This window comes from Nelumbo lutea, chromosome 3, assembly GCF_056320005.1.
Source record: "Nelumbo lutea isolate HS-2025 chromosome 3, American lotus-T2T, whole genome shotgun sequence".
NCBI lineage: Eukaryota > Viridiplantae > Streptophyta > Magnoliopsida > Proteales > Nelumbonaceae > Nelumbo > Nelumbo lutea.
In genome coordinates, this window is record NC_142686.1 from 45,724,378 (window position 1) to 45,742,669 (window position 18,292).

Below are 18,292 nucleotides of genomic sequence, written 5' to 3' on the forward strand. Positions count from 1 at the left end.
GCCATTCCCTGTCTCTCCCTTGAAAATAAAATCTCATTCCTACTGATTTTAATTCATATTCCCATTTCTGTTTAAACCAAACAAATTATGGAAATGGACCATTCCAATTCGGATTTCACCCTTAGTTTTTTATGAACACCCCTAATCACATTGAAGGGTTTTCTAGCGGGTTTTCTCCAAATACAGCTTCTGGCGTTTCCATGTGAGGCTATAAATCAATAGGATTGGCTAGGTGAATTCGTTAATTTGTGTGCAATTAGAGTATTCCCTTGAAGTTGTTGATGTCACAAAAGAACAATTAGGGAATTAAAAGATTGCTCTTTTGGGCAGTGATCGAAATTCTAAAAAATAATATATGAGTTAATAATTATGTGGTGATCCAGAAAAAGTTATGAATCCATCTTATCCCTTTTCTTCCAGCTTCAAATTAAATCATATGTTTATCTTTCATTGATTAATTTGATGAGATGAGAGAGACATAAGAGAGCGTTCTCTCTCATCTAACTAACAACCACAAAATCCGAGACCGAGAGGTCCCGCATCAAATAAAAATTAAAAATTATATCATCTTACAAATCACCTACTCCACATGGACCAAGACAACTCGCAGCCGGAGGAATCAAAACCTGCTGCACTAGCACTACAGTAGACTTTTAATTTGGTGGAATAGACCATCATCAGTACAGTAGTACAAATTCAACACGTACGTACGGGTGCAATTAACAGTACAACTTCAACCGTACTGATTCAATTCCTACTTCATTCAAATCTGTCCACGCCCAACTATAAAACCGGGAAGAAGATGGGTGGAATTCCGTGCCGCCTCCATCGTTTTGGCCATCACTTGTCTTTTCTTCAGAGCACTTTTTATCTTTTCTCATCAGCTATCTACTAGTTTTACATTCCACATTGTTGTTCAGTACATTTCTCTTTTGATTACCCCATTATATTCGATCTCTAGCTCTTCTTGATGGTTTGAGATAAATATATAGAACAAGTGATCAATGGCCGTGTTTGTTGCTTCACATGAAGACTAGGTAAGGTTCAACTTGTTCCACTCTCTCCTGAACTGATTTTTTCTTTCATTTAATTTGTTAACGCTTTTTCTTTTTTTTTTTTCTTCCATACGATATGTAGATGGGTTTCATCTTTTTCTTCTTTTTTTTTCCTGGATTTTCTGTTGTTATTGCTTTAGTTGCATTTTTTCTTAACTGGTTGCTGTGTTACTGTTGTTGCTGGTGGTCTTGTTGCTTTTTTTTTTATCTACATATATAGGACAAGAGTCAATAGCTGTAGTGCAGTACCACACCATATATAAAACTATTTCTTAGGCTCAGTTTGGAAAGAGTATATATGAATACTAATTCGTATAGTATAAATACATACAAAATAATATAACATATATGGTTTTGCACGTACTCTCTTCAAACTAATTGTCAATAAGAAGGAGGAAACTTTAAGATAAACTTCCACAGTGGTGTTGTTGTTTTGCACTTCAATGCGTTGGCAATGTAATTTTATAAATCACTGCTTTCAAAACCGGACCGGATCGGATGGTCAGACTGGAAAAACTGGGAACTGGTCACCTGATCGATTCCATTTTCCTCTAAAACCATTAATTTTAGTCAGCAAACCACTGAACCGGCTCGTTAACCGTTCGAACCATTTGAACGGTTATGATCATTTTCTAATATTTTAAATTTTTTTAAATGTTTTTGGTCAGAATGGACCGGCCATTCAAGTTGAACAGTCAGATCATTTGAACCGATAACCAACGGACCCCTGACCGGTTCGTTTTTATAAACCATTCTATAAATTTATTTGTATCTACACTTCTTGCATAACCCCAGTCAGAATATCCAATTACTTAAAGAGCAATTTGGTCTGCTTTAGATAAGCATGAATCTTTCATCCTCATCAGAACAATTCAACTTTGGAATATTTTAAGCATCAATACAGATATATAATATGTGTTGAAGCTAGAGGAGAAGTTTCAATCAGACCCTGTTATGTTCAACGAATCAGAGTGGCGCAGCGGAAGCGTGGTGGGCCCATAACCCACAGGTCCCAGGATCGAAACCTGGCTCTGATAGAAAGAGAAGGCTTCTGCTTGCTGGTTTAAAAAGTTTTCAATAATTTTTACTTATATTCAGACTCTTTTTGCCCAACTTCAATATTCTATATTCAGACTCTTTTTGCCCAACTTCAATTATCAAATGGATTTTACTTATATTTTTCAATCAGCCTATACTTTCTCTGTTATCATTTTTTTTTTACTAATTTCTTTGTCATATGAGATCAATTTATGCACCTTCAAATACTTAATTTTCTGCGTCATGCTGCAGGTTTTGAACTGGCCCTTATTCATCAGCTCGTGCATTGATTTCTAGAGGGAAAGGAAGATAAGGTTTCAATGGGTGACTATTGTTAGTCAAGCTGATAACCTTCCACACACTTCAACTGCTACCATATTGTGTTGTCTCCATCATCAGAGTAGCTGCTCTTTTACCATTTATATAAAGATGTGTGGGTTTCTTACAGCCACTTCTGTACTCACCAACCTCTGTTCATGCAGTAAAATTTAATTTACATGGCTTTTGGAGATTCTCAACTTAATTTAGTCGGGTAGGAATTCTGGTGCAACAATAGAAGAACTTCATGTGATAACTACCATATCTGAACCCCTTTTCTACCATTTGTCTGCTGAGAAAGATTACTCGGCTCGCTGGTTAACAGGCTACGTACACTAGATGATGATATCAGCTATCGATATTAGCTGGTGATGGGTATGTTTTTGTGTTAATGGGGAAAGATGCAGGTTGAACCAGATTGGATCAATGCAAACAGCAAATTTTACATCGTTAATTAGTGATGGAACGACTAGATCTCATGCATTTGCAACATTGATGATCCTGAAGTGGCATCTCTGTCTTTCTGAAGGTATTGTATGTGTAAGCCTTAGTTATTGAGTTCAAAATAATGGTGGAATTTTTAGCCCTGAAACCCAAAATTAAGGCCAGTCAGTCAGTCACCTTGACACAGGCCTAGAAGTCTTAAATCTTACCCCTTTAGGGACAATAGGGATTACAAATAAAGATGTATAAAGAGAGAGAGAGAGAGATGAGAGATGAAAAGAATGCCATGAAAATTCAAATAAAAACCACTTTATTCTTGCTAAATCTAGGCCAAACCAATATTGAAGCTTATTCCTAGGAAGACAGGAATTATTTACTATGAAATTAATCAGTGACTCTCAATTTAAATAATTTACTTGTTAAATTGAACAAATACATTAATATATAAATTAGATATATAAAAGACATAAAATGCACTTCTTCACCTCCCTTGTCAACATATCTCAATCCCACTCCCAAATTATCCCCCATACACAACACCTGCATTCAGCTTATTGTACCCTAGAGTTGATTGTATCTACTATTGCTCATACTAGGATCTTAGAGTTTCACAAGAACGTATCAATGTTAATACCCCAGATCATTAAGCTTAGAAAGAAATATCCCATGAAACAAACAAAAAGGTTATGTTTGGTTCGAAGGAAAAGATAGGGAAAGGAAGGGAAAGACAGGAAAATCTATATAAGATTAATTTCTTAAAGGTTTACCTACCTTTTCCTTCCTTTCCCTGTATTTTCTTTTAAAACATAACCTAAGGCTATGTTTGGTTTGAAGGAAAAGGTAGGAAAAGGTAAGGAAACCCATACAAGATTTGTAAAGGTTTTCCTACATCTCTATTCATTTCCTACATTTTTCTTCAAACCAAACACAACCTAAGGGAAGCTCGTGTCCTAGTGCCCTAATTAAGATTGGATCACTGGTGCAGAATCATCAATACTGCAAATGTCTGAAAGCCTTGATCTCTCTTCACCAACAGTCTCAGGTTTTTTCATGTGGCATCTGATTCATCCTACCTCCAATCCCTCATTTTAAGACAAAACACATTCCTATATACTATGTAAGATAACTGATGATTACTGGCTTCCTTGTTGCATTTAGACCATGGGCAGTTGGACTTGATCATATCTAAGGGTGTCAAAGGGCTGGTTTTGGACTGGACCCCGTCCAGTTCAATCCAGTTCAAAAGCAATTTGGACGGATTGGACAGACCAATAAGGCATATTGGATTGGACTAATTCGGTCCGAAATATTCATTACATTGGATTGGACCTGGTCTGTCCATAATAAATTTATATTAGAATGGGTTGGATTAAGCCAATATGTGGTCCATTGATATGAGATAAGAATATAGGTATTGGGTTGAAATCAATCTAAATTAAAACAAATTTGAACAAGTCCAAGTCCATACATTGAATTAGACTGATCCAAAATATTCATTGGATTGAATTAAACCTGGTCCATTTGTAATGGACTCACATTGGACTGAATTGGATTGGACCAAATCCAGTCCAATGACACCCCTAAGGTCCATATCTATGGAGGATCTTTAAGAGATAGTAATATCAAATAAGATGAAAGCATGAGAGTAAAAAAAAAAAACAGAAAGCAGGAAACGCACACATCTTTTATATAAATGGGAAATAAAGCGGAGGACCAAAGTGATGATAAAGATCCCAAATTTTGGTCGTATTGAAATGTGGGAAGTGATTGACATGATCGACAGTAGTCGACTATTAAACCTATGCTTAATGTCACTCTAGGCACTTAGGTTGCAAGAGCTGGTGAATGTGGACCCATTCAGAACATGCACCATAGGGTATGGTAAAGATGGTGATGAAGATACAGTTTCAATTTTCTAACTGTAGTCATTGATTATTTTAATCTGGTCTAAAATGGTGAGTGGCTCTTAGTTAGAATTGTTAATTAATTGTTAAGCATGTGATTTAACAATCAATTTTGTTAACAGCCCAAGTTTTGTGGTATTGTGATGCGTGGTCTGCAAAGTCGGTTTTGATGGGGCAACAAAACAAATTAATGCAGCTTAATTATTCTGGGTTTGGGTATTCTGATGCGTGGAGTGGCAGTTGAAGAAACAGAGAGGCTTGAAAAGTCTAATTAACAAGGCATTAATTGGAACTTGGCCTGTTCTGTATTAATTGTGTATTATTAATTTATTATCGACGATTGTCGACCAAGATGATGCAGTATCCATTTAGACTGCGTTTATTTTCGATGTAAATATTTGTTGATGTAAAAGTATATCGATGTTTACTTTAATTCTCACCAATTTAAATGATTATCAATGTAAATATCGATTTTGTTCATTGGTGTTGCTTTTACATCGATTAGATTGTCAATATAAAACTCTACCATAAGTGCAATATACATGAATTTTTAATATAAAATTACATTCAAACCAAAACAAATGTCGCCAAATATTTTACATCAATTCGTATTTACGCCAAAAACAAATACAGTTTTACTATACTAAAACCCTTGTTGGGAGAGAGTTCTGATTCCTCCTTGGCACTGGTGCTTAGGGGTGGATTCGAGTCGAGCCAAACATATGAGTATTCAAGTTCAGTTCATTAGGAAAATGTAAAGCTCAAGCTCAATTCAAATTGAAAACATAAGTTCGAGCTTGATTCGCCTACAAAATTCATAGGTTCAAGCTTAATTCGACTCGAGCTCGATAATGAACCGAGCTCCCAAGTGTTACCTTTGAATGTGAAGCTTTGGTTTATTCACTCTTAATGGAGGTTGATGAGGGCGGATTTGACCCTCCAATGATATTGTGACACATGGCACCTCGGAACAACTACGTGACACCCGAAACCACTTTGGCAACAACTTGCCTTAGCCAAGTTGATAGTGTCCCACTTGGCGGCTTGGCCCTGGTGCGAGTTGGTAGTTGGCACAGGCGCAAATTGGTAGCCTGGCAAAGGCGCGACTTGCCAGCCTAGCATAGGCGCGACCTGGCGGCCTGGCACAAGCGCCAACCTGGTGACCTGCGAGACGTGCTCGGCGACAAATTCGGCATGCATATCCAAACACTCCCACGATCCTTGGAAGTTGACTCACGTGCCGAACGATCTGGAGGGTGGTCAACGTGCATGGCGGTTACCTCAGGGAATCTTGTACCACTTGGACGACTTCTCAAAAATCTCGGATATGGTGCGTGAAGCCCACGCCAAACAATGCCTATATAAAGGCACCAACCCCAATGGTATGGGGGGTAAGTAAGTATATTCTAGCTCTCATACTTTGTGACTTTTAGCTCGTAGTCTACCATGGGAGTATTGACTTAAGCATCAGAGCGACCTCGTCGAGTTAGCCACCCTGGGTCCTCTGACATTGATTCCTTGCAGGTCTCTAAAGAATTATGAATCTCAACAATCAATCCAGCTCGCAACCACCCAGCTCGGCCCTCTAGTCAACTCGACACCTAATAGGCAACTCGGCCCTCTAGTCAGGTCAGCACCTAATAGACAACTCGTCACCTAACCTGCCTAGCTCGGCCTAGTCAGCTCGTCACCTAACCTGCCCAACTCAGCCCAGTTAACTCAGCACCTAACCTACCCCCAGCTCGACCAAATGACGAGGTACTTAGTACAAAAAATTGGTCATCACCAAAAATCGATTCATCAGGGGCAATGCCGCAGCCCGTACGGTTCTTGTCGATGCAATCAATCCTTCCATGTTCGAACATCGAAGTCCTAACTCCCAATTGTAGTTTGTAGAGAAAAACCTCAAATAAGAAGAAGAAGAAGAAGAAGAAGAAGAAGTCACAAAGCCATATCCTTTGGACCTGCTGGTGCTCTTGTCGGTGATGATAACTGCTTCAAGAAGCAGAGAAAGGAAGGTGCAAACTGTTGTCGTTGGACGTCAGTTGTGAAAACATTGAGAGGATAATGAAAACTTGTTATTTTTATTTTTATTTTATTTTTTGCAGCTTTTCATGTATTTTGTAATTATAGTAGAGTGAGAGAGATTCAAAACCAAAGCCATCGAAACTCCAAGAGCTGAGAGCCTAAGACGGGAAGGTTCCTCCCACTTTCGATAATTAGGTGAGAGCTGAGAGCCTAAGACCATCGACCGACGACCGATGAGAGTTGTGAGAGCAGAGCTATAGAGGAAAACAAAACTCTAAGATGAAGTCTAAAAGTCAAGGAACGAGAAAGAAAAGGGTTTAGCCACTTAGGTTTTTTGATCGAAGAAGACGAAGAGGGATTTTTCTCCCTCTCTAGTCTCTAAGAAGTAAGTATACTATAAATAGGGACCATGTTATAACTGTATCCCTACCAATAAAATTTTATAGAAAAAAGTATATATACTTATATATAATATGTATAATATAAATATACATATATAAATGCTGTTAGACTTGCGAGCCTAACGAGCCGAACTTTAAATTATTTGAATTCAGCTCGATTGAGAGACGAATCATATATAAGGCTTGGATTCGGCTCAAAGCTCGATCTGAATCGAATTGGAATAGCTCCTAAAAAGTTCAGTTGGTATTCACCTTTACCGGTGCTCACTTTGGCTTGTTAGACGATGAGGAAACAAGGCACATGACCTATCATATGCTTTACATTCTCAATTTTTGTTTACGTGGTCCATATGCCACCCTCTCTTGAGACTTGACTGATGTGAATTCTGAGCAGTAATAAAAAAGTCATAGATATGCTTCTTATAAAGCAAATTAAGTACGGTTTTAGAAGGTTCTTGAAAATTAATTAATATTAATTACAATAGGGAATATTAAAAATAAGATAAGATACCTTAAAAGCTTAAACCACAGCACATGCTTCTAGGCCTTTAATCCGTTGTACGAACTTGCTGACCGGTCTCTATAAGATCGTAACAACATTAGTTTTATAAGGCCCAGCATCCAAAGAATAAATCAATTAATTAAGATATTTATTTATTAATTAAACGGGTTGAACCTACGGCTATCATGTCTTTAATGTAGGGTATATTATTTGGAAGTATGCTCGAAAGGCTGCACGTGGCTGTTGAGACCACACGTCATTTTTAATCAAAACAGTGGTATGAAATTGGCCCATTGATTGTCAAACAGTTGTAAGTTTGTAACGGCCATTACCTTTATTTATTAACGCTTCATTTTTTTTTTCGGTAAGTAACTTATTCAGATAAATATAATTATTTGGATAATTTTTTTAGGAAATATTTACTCGGGGTCCTATTCTTTTATTTCTCATCTAAATAAGCTAAATGATCATCTTAGATATAAAACTTCATTATTAAAAAAGACATTTTTGTCCCATTTAAGTATTGACAATTTTTCCTCTAGGTGGGAAAGTTATTTATCCACTTAGGAAATGGGTATCATTTACCTAGTTAAATAGTAAGTAATACTGAGGAAAATAAACTTTTCTTAATCGTCATATAAATCTAAAAAAAGAACATATGATTCTTAATCAATGAAAACCAAATCCCATTAACCAACTTTTCCCCCCTTTCAAAATGTGAAAAAAGAATCCCCCCTAAGTGATATGAACATTGGATATATCACATTTTTTATAGTTGTGTTTGGTCTAAAAAAAGAGTAGAGAAAAAAAGAAAGATATAGAAAAACTTTTACAAATCTTGTATAGATATCCTTACTTTTTCCTTCCCTAAACCTATTCTTTTGTTCAAATCAAACATAGCCTAAGGATACTTATCCTAATCATGTTTTGTTTTAAAATATAAAAGGAAGCCATGTATTAGAACTGTCAATGGGACAGGACGGATCATCCGGTATTATCAATTGGGACAGAATGGATCATCCGGAATTATTAATTGATTTTATAAAATAGACTCAGAACTGAATTGATTGATACTCGAGATAATGAGTCCAACCCAATTAGACTTAGCTAATATAATTTTCTCTGACAATAACAATTTGAAACTTCATGTTCGATGATATTTGGTAATAAAAATAACGGCAAATATAAATTTGTTTATATATTGATAAAACAAGCATTTTTAACTAAAGTTGTTTGGTATAGTATTTTGTGAAATTTACCCTTATAGATAAATAAAATATAACAAATATTACAAGAAAATGAGAATTTTATATATTATTAATTATATAAGCAGTTTCAAAACAATTAAAATTGATTTTGACACAATTGATGAGGGCAGATTTGGCCCTCCAGTGGAATTGTGACACATGCCAATTAAGTGTGACCTCTTGACAGCACGCCACGGGCAGCTCCCCATAGGCAGCTCGCAATAGGCAACTCCATAAGCAGCTCGCCATAGGTAGCTCGCCACGGGCAGCTTGCCATAAGCAGCTTGCCACAGGCAGCTCGCCAAAAGCAGCACACCATAGGCAGCTTGCCACGGGCAGCTCCCCATAGGCAGCTCGCCATAAGCAGCTCGCCATAGGCAGTTCGCCACAGGCAGCTAGCCACAGGCAGCTCCCCACAGGCAGTTCGCCACAGGCAGCTCGCCACAGGCAACTCACCACAGGCAGCTCACCCTTATAGCCTGGCAACTTAGACAACTCGGCATTGCATAGGCAACTCGCCACTTGTAGGGTAGCTTGGTACAGGAGTAGTTTGACGTATCGCAGGAAGATCTTCTGCCTGACGACCTGGCCTAGACACCGACCCGCCGATTGACACGGGTGCTGACCTGACGACCTGGCCTAGACACTGACCCGCCGACTGACACGGGCGCTGACCTGACGACCTGGCCCAGACACTGACCCGCCGACCTGACAACCTGGCCCAGACATCGACCCGTTGACTGACGTAGGCGCCGCCCTGACAACCTAGCCCAGGCGCCGACCTGGCCGCCTGACACAAGTGCCAGCCTTCTGCCTGACGACCTGGCCTAGACACCGACCCACGGACTCACACGGGCGCTGACCTGACGACCTGGCCCAGACACTGATCCGCTGACTGACACGGGCGCCGACCTGACGACCTAGCCCAGACACTAACCCGCCAATTGACACAGGTGTCGACCTGACAACCTGGCCCAGACACCGACCCGCTGACTGACGCAGGCGCCGACCTGGCCGCCTAACACAAGCGCCAGCCTGACGACCTCGAGGAGTTCACCACCGTACCCCGGTTCTGACGGGATGTGACGAGTCTTACTGTCTGGAGGCTTTTCACCCACCTAACCTGCGAGGACTCCGGTATATAAAGACCACACCCCCCAAAGGGGGGGGGGGGAGGATGGAAAAATGGAGGTAATCCTTGCTCTCTAGCTCTCTCATTTCTCCAATATCATCTTCAAAGCTTTCTACAATCAGAGTGCTAACTTAAGCGTCGGAAAACCCCCGCCGGGAAAATACCCCCAGGTCCTCTGATTCAGTTCTCGCTGGTCCCTCAGCTCCCACTGCCTACAAAGGAAAGAAGACCACCTCATGCAGAGGGCAGTCGGGTTGCACTGCACCAGGGAACTCCACCATTCTCTAAGTCACAGGCCACCTAGTAGGGAGCTCGCCACCAGGCAGTTCGCCACCAAGTAGGGAGCTCGCCACAAAAAATGGTACTTGACCAGAAACGATTACATCAATTTTTAGTCAAGACACAAATTTTGCAGAACATGAACTGATTCAATCGATTCAATCAGTTTGGTTTTATCGGTAGACCCGACCCATTGACAGCTCTACATGTATTGGATTCTGATGGAGAGCGATCTAGCCGGTCTTAGCTGTCAACGAATTCGCCTCTGAACTGGAGCATCGGGGAGCCTGAAACGGGAAAGATGAGAGAACTCCGGGAGGAACCCGATGTGATAACTCCGAAGCTCAAGTCAGTAATCTCTCAAAGGCAAAGTGTAGACCAGATAGCGCAAAGTTCACATACCTTGTTTGTTGGGGGCAGGAGGCTTTTATAATCACTTCGCACACTCGCTCTGAGGCCCTTGTCAGGTCGGGTATGATTACCCTTGCGTCTGTCAACTCGGGCATCGTCCTTTCTGCTGGGACAGAACTGTCACTGTCTAACCATCTCTCTAACTGGAGATGGCGGTGTCAGGAGGCGGTGGCAGGTGGCCGTTTAGACTACGGCCGTCAAGCGTCAGATCCCAAGTCAATCAGGTGCGGCGCCCTCGAGTACGGACTTCCTCGGTGTCAGGCATAGTGCGGTTTACTTGGTTTTGGTGCCCTGAGGGCGATGTGGAGTGGTGAGCAAGGCAGGGTCTTGAGTTCGGAGGTATGTATAGGGCAGGTCAGCTCGGCAAGGGGTATCCCGAACTGTTACAAGGCAGGCCAACTCGGCGAGGGGTATCCCGAACTGTTACAAGGTAGGCCAGTTTGGCGAAGTATGTCCCGAACTGTTACACAAGGCAGGCCAGTTCGGCGAAGTATGTCCCGAACTGTTACAAGGCAGGCCAGTTCGGCGAAGTATGTCCCGAACTGTTACAAGGCAGGCCAGTTCGGCGAAGTATGTCCCGAACTATTATATGCAGGCCAATTCGGATTACTTTTCTGGTTTAGGGCCAAGGGTGAGTTCGGGCCCCAGTAGGGAGTTCTGACCGTTGGTTTCTCCCCTTGGTGCTCGCGCCTTAGGCTTGCTTTGTGCCGAGCTGTTGCCTTTGCCATGTGTCGCATAACTGTGAGGTCGGACCAAATCTTCCTTCATCAATTGCCCCCCACTCCTTGCACCAAGGGTCTTGCCCTGGTGCGGGGAGTTTTGCGAGGTGGTAGGTGGATTTGTCCCGCTCTTCAAATCTTTACTGCGCGAGTTGCTTTTGCCAGGGTTCTTCAGTTTTCTGGAGTGTCCGAGAAGGTGGGAGACTTGCCTACTGCTCAAATGTTGACGGACGTGGCAGCGCGCGTTTATTTTAAACTTCAAAAATTCGCGCCACTAGGACGTGACAGCAGGTCATTTAAATTTGAAAAAAGCGCGCCACTGCCGTTCTGGAGGGACGTGCACTGGCGGTTGTAAGTTGCAGGGAGACGTGCGGCGTGTTGTCAATTTCAGAAGGATGTGCACCGGCGCGACATCGGTTTCAAAAAGACATACGCTGTCGTTTCGCTCTTTTCAGAAAGACGTGAGCCAATCACGTCTCGATCTCAAGGGACGTGCAGTCAGCGCGAATGCGGGCCATCGGATTGTCTTTGATATGCACTATCGGTTATTGGTTACTGCAGCTATAAATAGTGGGGGACCCCAGTCGATTTGTCACTTCTGCGGTTTGCCTCTTGAGCTCGCGTCCAACTTTTCAGCTCGTGTCTACGCTGGTTACTTAGCCTTCAAGGTTTTTTGGCTTGTTCCCGTCTCCGGAGCCTTCAAACTTTCCGGTGAGTACCTTCCTGAATCCACTTCTTTTCCTCGATGTCTAGCTTCGATAGCTCAGACGACTCTTCAGATAGGACTGATGTAGGTTCTACAAATCGTGCCGTATCCCCCGACTGCCTTAATGATCCTGAGGTGGAACTTGATGACTATGAACCCGTAGGACGAGCTGCTTCGGGCAGTTTGGCATCTACCTCTCGCCGAGGTCGGATGCTAGACAGGTTTGGTCCCTCAACCATGACGCCCGAGGGGCTCCAATCTATACTTATGTCTTACAATCTGCCTGGGGGGTATACATATTTCATTCCTTCGCGTAGCTTTCCTTGGGAACACGGTCCTGATGAGATCGTGATTTTTCGAGAGCAGCTCGCTGCGGGGTTGCGAATGCCTTTCCACCCTCTTCTCGTCGAAGTTATAAACCACTTCGGTGTTACCATTGGCCAGCTTCATCCAGACTCTATTCGGAACCTAGTGGGGACTCTCTCCCTTTTTTGCGAGCAGAATTTCCCTTTAGACTTGGAGATATTCTCCTCCATCTTGATGCTCAAGAGACAAGCGGGTTCTCTTCCTGGGGGAAGACGGGCGTATTACCTTTCTCCTTGCCCGGGCTTTAAGCTTCTGCACGATCTTCCTAATAAGGTCCTGGCGTGGAAGCGAGACTACTTCGGTGTCACTCTCGATAAAGAGACGGTGAAGGGCCTCCGGCAATGGGCACGACAAGGTTTAAAGTGCCATCAGTACTTGACGGAGGCCAAGCTTATTGCGGTCGGCCTGAGTTCGGGTAGGTTTCTAGTTCTGCGGTTTCTTGTTTGCTTTGTTCCTTCATTTTTTCTGATGTCGAACTCGTTTCTACAGGTGTGATGGATGTGGAGAGAACTCGTGGGGGGCGCCTGTTCCAAGGCATGAAGAAGAAGAAGCGCGTTGCCAAGCGAACTCGTACCGAGCTGCCCCCGGATGAGGAGCCTCAAGTTCCAAGCCACACGTCGGAAGATCTACTCAGGGAGCCCGAGGTGGCTCCACCGGTGCATGAAGCGGCCGGGATGCCTTACGCTGAGATTACTCACACGGGTGCTCCTGCTTACTCCAGTGCTCCTGCTCACTCTAGGTCCGCTCATACATGAGCTGGGACCTCAACCTCGGGAGCTCAAGGGGAGTTCAGGAGCGTGTTGACGCCAAACTACGCTCTTCAGAAGAGTAGGGAGGCTACTTTCCCCGAGGAGATCGCAGCGTGGACCGATCTTCCTTTGAATCAGGTCGCCTGCCGCGCCGTAACACATGCTATGATGGTAACTTAGATTTTGTCTGCCTTCATTTTCTATCGCTTTTGCTGTTGTTGCTCACTTGTTTTTTTTTTTTGTAGGTGAATTCTTCTATTCATGCCTTAGCTGCCCAAGTGGAGAGGAGTTCGCGACAGACGCGAGCTGCAGAGGCTGCCGCCCATGCTGTTGAAGAGGCTTTTCGTGCCACCGAGGCAAATACTCAAGCTGCTGAGGCGGCCGCTTATGCTGTCGAAGAAGCTGCTCGCATTGCCATGGCCAGGCAGGCGATGTCTCAGCGTGATGCCGAGGCCATAGGGGTAGTCGTCAAGCACATGGCGGACTTGAAGTTGGACTTACAACATCAAGTCGAATATCTTCAGGAGGACATCAGGGAGAAAACGCATATTTTTTCCCAAGGCATTGAAGACGCCAAGAAGAAGGTCGTTGAAGACTATATTGCCTCTCCGTGTTTTGACGATCTGATGGTGGATTCTTACAGAAGGGGGTTCAAGCTGAGCCGGTGGATGATCCGGAACACGTATGTTAGTGCCATCTCCACTTCGCGTATAACTCAGGAGATGGCCAATGCTGCCAATGGCGAGCTGGATTCTGAACGAAAGGCAGGGCCTTCGGGTGTTGTTGAAGTGCCTTCTGATGGTGCAGAAGTAGCTCCGGGCATGTAAAGATTTTTTTTTTGAAGTGCCTTCTGATGGCCAATGTACTCCTGTTTCTTGCAACGGAATAGACAATATTTTTGCCTAAGTGTTCCTTTTCCTGAACTGATTCTTTGTCGAACTGATAATATGCCACTGTTTCTTGTCTGGGTTATTGTATTTACGCGACCTGTTTCTGTGCTAAGGATTTTGTAGCGAACTGATTTTTTTTGCCGAGCTGATAATATGCCCGACTTTTCTTTGCTTGCTTACGCCGAGGTTCCTCTTGGCTCTGCATCATGGCCCTTAGGCCCTTGAAGCGATTTCGTCCACTTCGCTTGGCGATTTATAGGTAGTATCGCCTTAAGTTCACAATGTTCCACGCTCGAGGTATTTGTTTGCCTTCTAAGGTTTCGAGCTCATATGCCCCCCCTCCCCCCCGAGCGCTCTCTTTACTTTATAGGGCCCTTCCCAGTTTGGTCCAAGTTTGCCCACGCCGGGTTCGGGCACCATAATCTTACGAAGGACCAGGTTGCCGACCCAGAAGCTTCGCTACTTTACTCTGGCATTGTAGTAGCGAGCTACCTACTGCTGATAGGCCGCTGTCCGGATGTGCGCGAGGTCCCTTACCTCGTCCAGTAAGTCAAGGTTGGTCCGTAACTCATCTCCGTTTGCCCGATCGTCGTATGTTTGTAGTCGCAATGTTGGTACTTCGATTTCCGCCGGGATCACTGCTTCAGTGCCGTAGGTGAGGTTGAAGGGGGTTTCTCCCATGGCAGTTTTTTCTGTAGTTCGGTGGGCCCATAAAACGCTTGGTAGCTTTTCGGCCCACAATCCCTTAGCTCGATCTAGACGTGCTTTCAGTCCGCACAGGATGGCTCTATTCATAACTTCCGTATGACCGTTTGCCTATAGGTGTGCGACTGATGTGAAGTTCTGCCGAATCCCCATGTTCTGGCACCACTCTTGGAACTTGATATCCTCGAACTGCTTGCCGTTGTCGAAAATTAGTACCCGAGGTAACCCGAAATGACATACTATGTTCTTCCAAAAGAAGTTTTGTATGTTTCGGGTCGTAACTGTTGCCAAAGGTTCGACTTCTATCCACTTCGTGAAGTAATTCACTGCCACAACTAGGAATTTTCTCCCTCCTGTTGCTGGCGGGAATGGCCCCAGGAGGTCGATGCCCCATTGTGCAAAGGGCCACGGGCTGGCGAGATATTTGAGGTCGGAAGCAGGCTGATGGTGGATATTGGCGTGCTTCTGGCATTTGTCGCATTTTTTGATGAGCTCGACTGCTTCTGCCTTCATCATTGGCCAATAGTATCCTTGTCGAAGTGCTTTTTGGGCGAGTGCTCTGCCACACAGGTGTCCGCCGCATAAGCCTTCATGAGTGTTGCGGAGTACGAACTCGACTTCGGCAGGTCGCAGGCAAAGCAAGTGGGGTGAGATGGAAAATTGATATCCTAGTAATTACAACGGGTACCCGCTTGTTAAGATGGAAAATTGCTATCCTAGTAATTAATTACTTTTAGTAGGTGGAAAATCTATGATACCAAAAGGCTTGGACCAATCACAGCTCCCCAACGTGAATTTGTAAAAATTCACTTGATTGGTTCTACTTTCATGATGCCTTTGATTGGTCGTAGGTTTTTCTAATATTTTAGAAAGTAAAATTGTATGGGATGGATCTAGGTTTTTATATTTTATTTTCTCTCAAGTTTTTGATAATCATAAAAATATCTTCTATAGTTTCATTTTACGGATGCATAATTTTTTTTTTCAAATTAATTTACATATATTTTACTAAAATACCCCAGTCGACATATTATAATCTTTAAACTCAAACTCATGGGAGATTTAATTTCTGTGGCCGAATTAACTCCTAGCACCGGATTTCTTCCACATCAGCGACCTTCTCGATTTCTCTAATGACGACCTCTTCTCCTCCTCCTCCTTCCCGACCCTGAGCTCCTCCACCACCATTCGTCAAAAAATAACGCAGGGGGATCCATTCTCTAGCAAATTCAAAAAGGGTTCACATGATATATATAGCATCCGGTGAAAGAACAATGGTGAGACTGTGGTATTAAAGCTTTCATAGGAAACCGAATCACCCAGAAGTTCGTCATTCCATCGAGGAAGCCAAAAAAAAAGAAACACAGTGAAAGAAGAAACAACCTGTAGGGAAATATGGATTGAATAGGATTTACCTGATTGGGTTTTGTCTTGCACTCTGTCAATGAAACAATGGAACATCAATGGATTTTGGTATTGCTTACTTGCCTTCGAATGAAGATGAATCTCAGAACCAAGGATGATGCTCTGGCTTCAAACCGGTAGCGAGATAGTACGTTAAACTACCGTTGGTACTCTGTATTGAGAGCTTAGTTCATCGCCGTCGTCCAGATGAAGAAGACGAAAAACCAATGAGGGATTCTCAATGGGGTTGTTAGGGAATGAATGAGGAAGAAAGAAAGAGCGAAAAACAAAACAAATAAAGTGACTGGAAGAGAGAGAAGATATTGGGGAAGTAGAGGTTGCCACAGAGTTCAGATCCACCGTTGTAGCGGCGGTGATGAGACGGGAAAGAGATAGAGAATGAAAGGAAGAGGAGAATGGGATTAAAGAGAGAGAGGCCAGAATGAAGAAGAAGATGGACTTGGAGGGAGAGATGGCAAATCGCCGCTGCTAAGAGTTGCAGCAGCGGTGAATGGGGGAAGAAACAGGGGTGGTGACAGTGATGGGGACTGGGGAGTGGGACGAAGAAGAAGAAAGAGAAAAAAAAATGTAGAGGGCGAGAGGGAGAGGGAGAGGGAGAGAGAGAGAGAGAGAGGATAAGAGAGAGTTGGGAAGAATTAGATAAACGAATGACAGAATTAACAGAGAGTGATAGGTATCCCATCAACCATCCGTGAAACAAATTTTTTGAATAAGCCACTGAGCCGAGAGTTATTGATAGCAGAACACCTTCAATGCCAGAGTACTTGTTTTTCAGTATTTCATGAAACAACTCAGTTGAGACTTGGGAGTGCTGTATCTACACTTATTGCACAACCCAAGTAGAATATCCAACTACTTAGCAGTAACTTCTGGATAAATATATGTCTTGAAGCTACAAAACAAGAATAAAGATGTTACAAAACACAATGCAGTCAACAAATCAGAGTGGCGCAGCGGAAGCGTGGTGGGCCCATAACCCACAGGTCCCAGGATCGAAACCTGGCTCTGATAGAAAGAGAAGGCATCGGTAGCGATTAAATAGTTTTTAACAAGTAAATTATTAGATAAATCGTGTGGGTTCTCAACCTCATCCACACAACATTGTCATGAATCTCTCTCCTTAAAGGATACTCCTCTCTTTCCCATTTGGTAAGTGATGAAGATCCCACCAAATTTTGGTTGTATTGAAATGTGGGAAATAATCGATATACAATAGTAGTAGTTGACCATTGAATTAGGATCACGATGAGAACTCTATCTCCACATTTCGGAGCTCTTTCGTGAATCCTACGATTACTCTAGTATATAAAGATGGGAATCACAAGGCGAAGGTATGCGTGATTTTTCTACTCTCAAAGCTTTCAGCTCGCACCACAGTTTACTAACTTAAGCATCGGAGCAACCCTGTCGGATTAGCCACCCCGGGTTATCTGATCTGCTATCTTGCAGATTCACCTAGCTCACTGTTTGACTGGAAGTCAGGTCATCCTCCAATAGGGAATAGTCAGATCGTGCTACATCAATTGGTGTCGTCTGTGGGAATCAACCAAAAAGTCATCCCTCTTACAAGTTATCAACCTTCTGAATCAGTGACATCTTCTAGTCACGTCGAACAAAGCAGCAAGATGAACGTCTCCATGGGACAACCCCGATCCCTTCAGTGTGCATTGGTCAGTTCACCATCCCGCTTACTGTGGTTGGGGTACCAACGCTGACCATGCCACCAAACACCACACAGGTGAACGTCCCACTTCCCCCCAGTGGTAGGCGCAACGTTTTCTGAGCCTTTTGTGGTTCCTCCCGGAGTTGGACAGTCCCAGTTTGACGACCTGGTGCAGTTTGTCCGGGCCATCCAGGTCCAAATGTAGCAAGTTCAGCAATTCCAACAGTGCCTCTTCTACCAGCAGCAATTCCCCCCACTGCCGTAGAGCCAACAGTCGGTTCCACCTTGGCACCCAAGGGCCTAGTGGAAT

General features: G+C 43.2%; 2 long non-coding RNA genes and 2 other non-coding genes across 5 annotated transcripts; 3 read left to right on the top strand and 1 right to left on the bottom strand.

Annotated features, from left to right (window-relative positions):
• The first annotated feature begins 814 nt into the window (after window positions 1-814).
• Window positions 815-5,217, top strand: LOC148864681 (uncharacterized). 2 transcript variants are annotated; one of them, XR_016110546.1, is made up of 3 exons: window positions 815-1,037; window positions 2,346-4,810; window positions 4,882-5,217. It is a non-coding gene; the product is annotated as an uncharacterized LOC148864681 (long non-coding RNA). The 2 variants fall into 2 exon arrangements; XR_016110545.1 differs by having other exon boundaries at window positions 2,346-2,940.
• Window positions 2,021-2,092, top strand: TRNAM-CAU (transfer RNA methionine (anticodon CAU)). Its single transcript has one exon. It is a non-coding gene; the product is annotated as a tRNA-Met (tRNA).
• A 10,600-nt stretch (window positions 5,218-15,817) lies between the features above and the next one.
• LOC148864683 (uncharacterized) lies at window positions 15,818-17,142 on the bottom strand. Its single transcript, XR_016109246.1, has 2 exons — window positions 16,310-17,142; window positions 15,818-16,114 (listed from the first exon to the last, which is right to left on the bottom strand). It is a non-coding gene; the product is annotated as an uncharacterized LOC148864683 (long non-coding RNA).
• A 116-nt stretch (window positions 17,143-17,258) lies between these two features.
• TRNAM-CAU (transfer RNA methionine (anticodon CAU)) lies at window positions 17,259-17,330 on the top strand. Its single transcript has one exon. It is a non-coding gene; the product is annotated as a tRNA-Met (tRNA).
• Window positions 17,331-18,292: the final 962 nt, after the last annotated feature.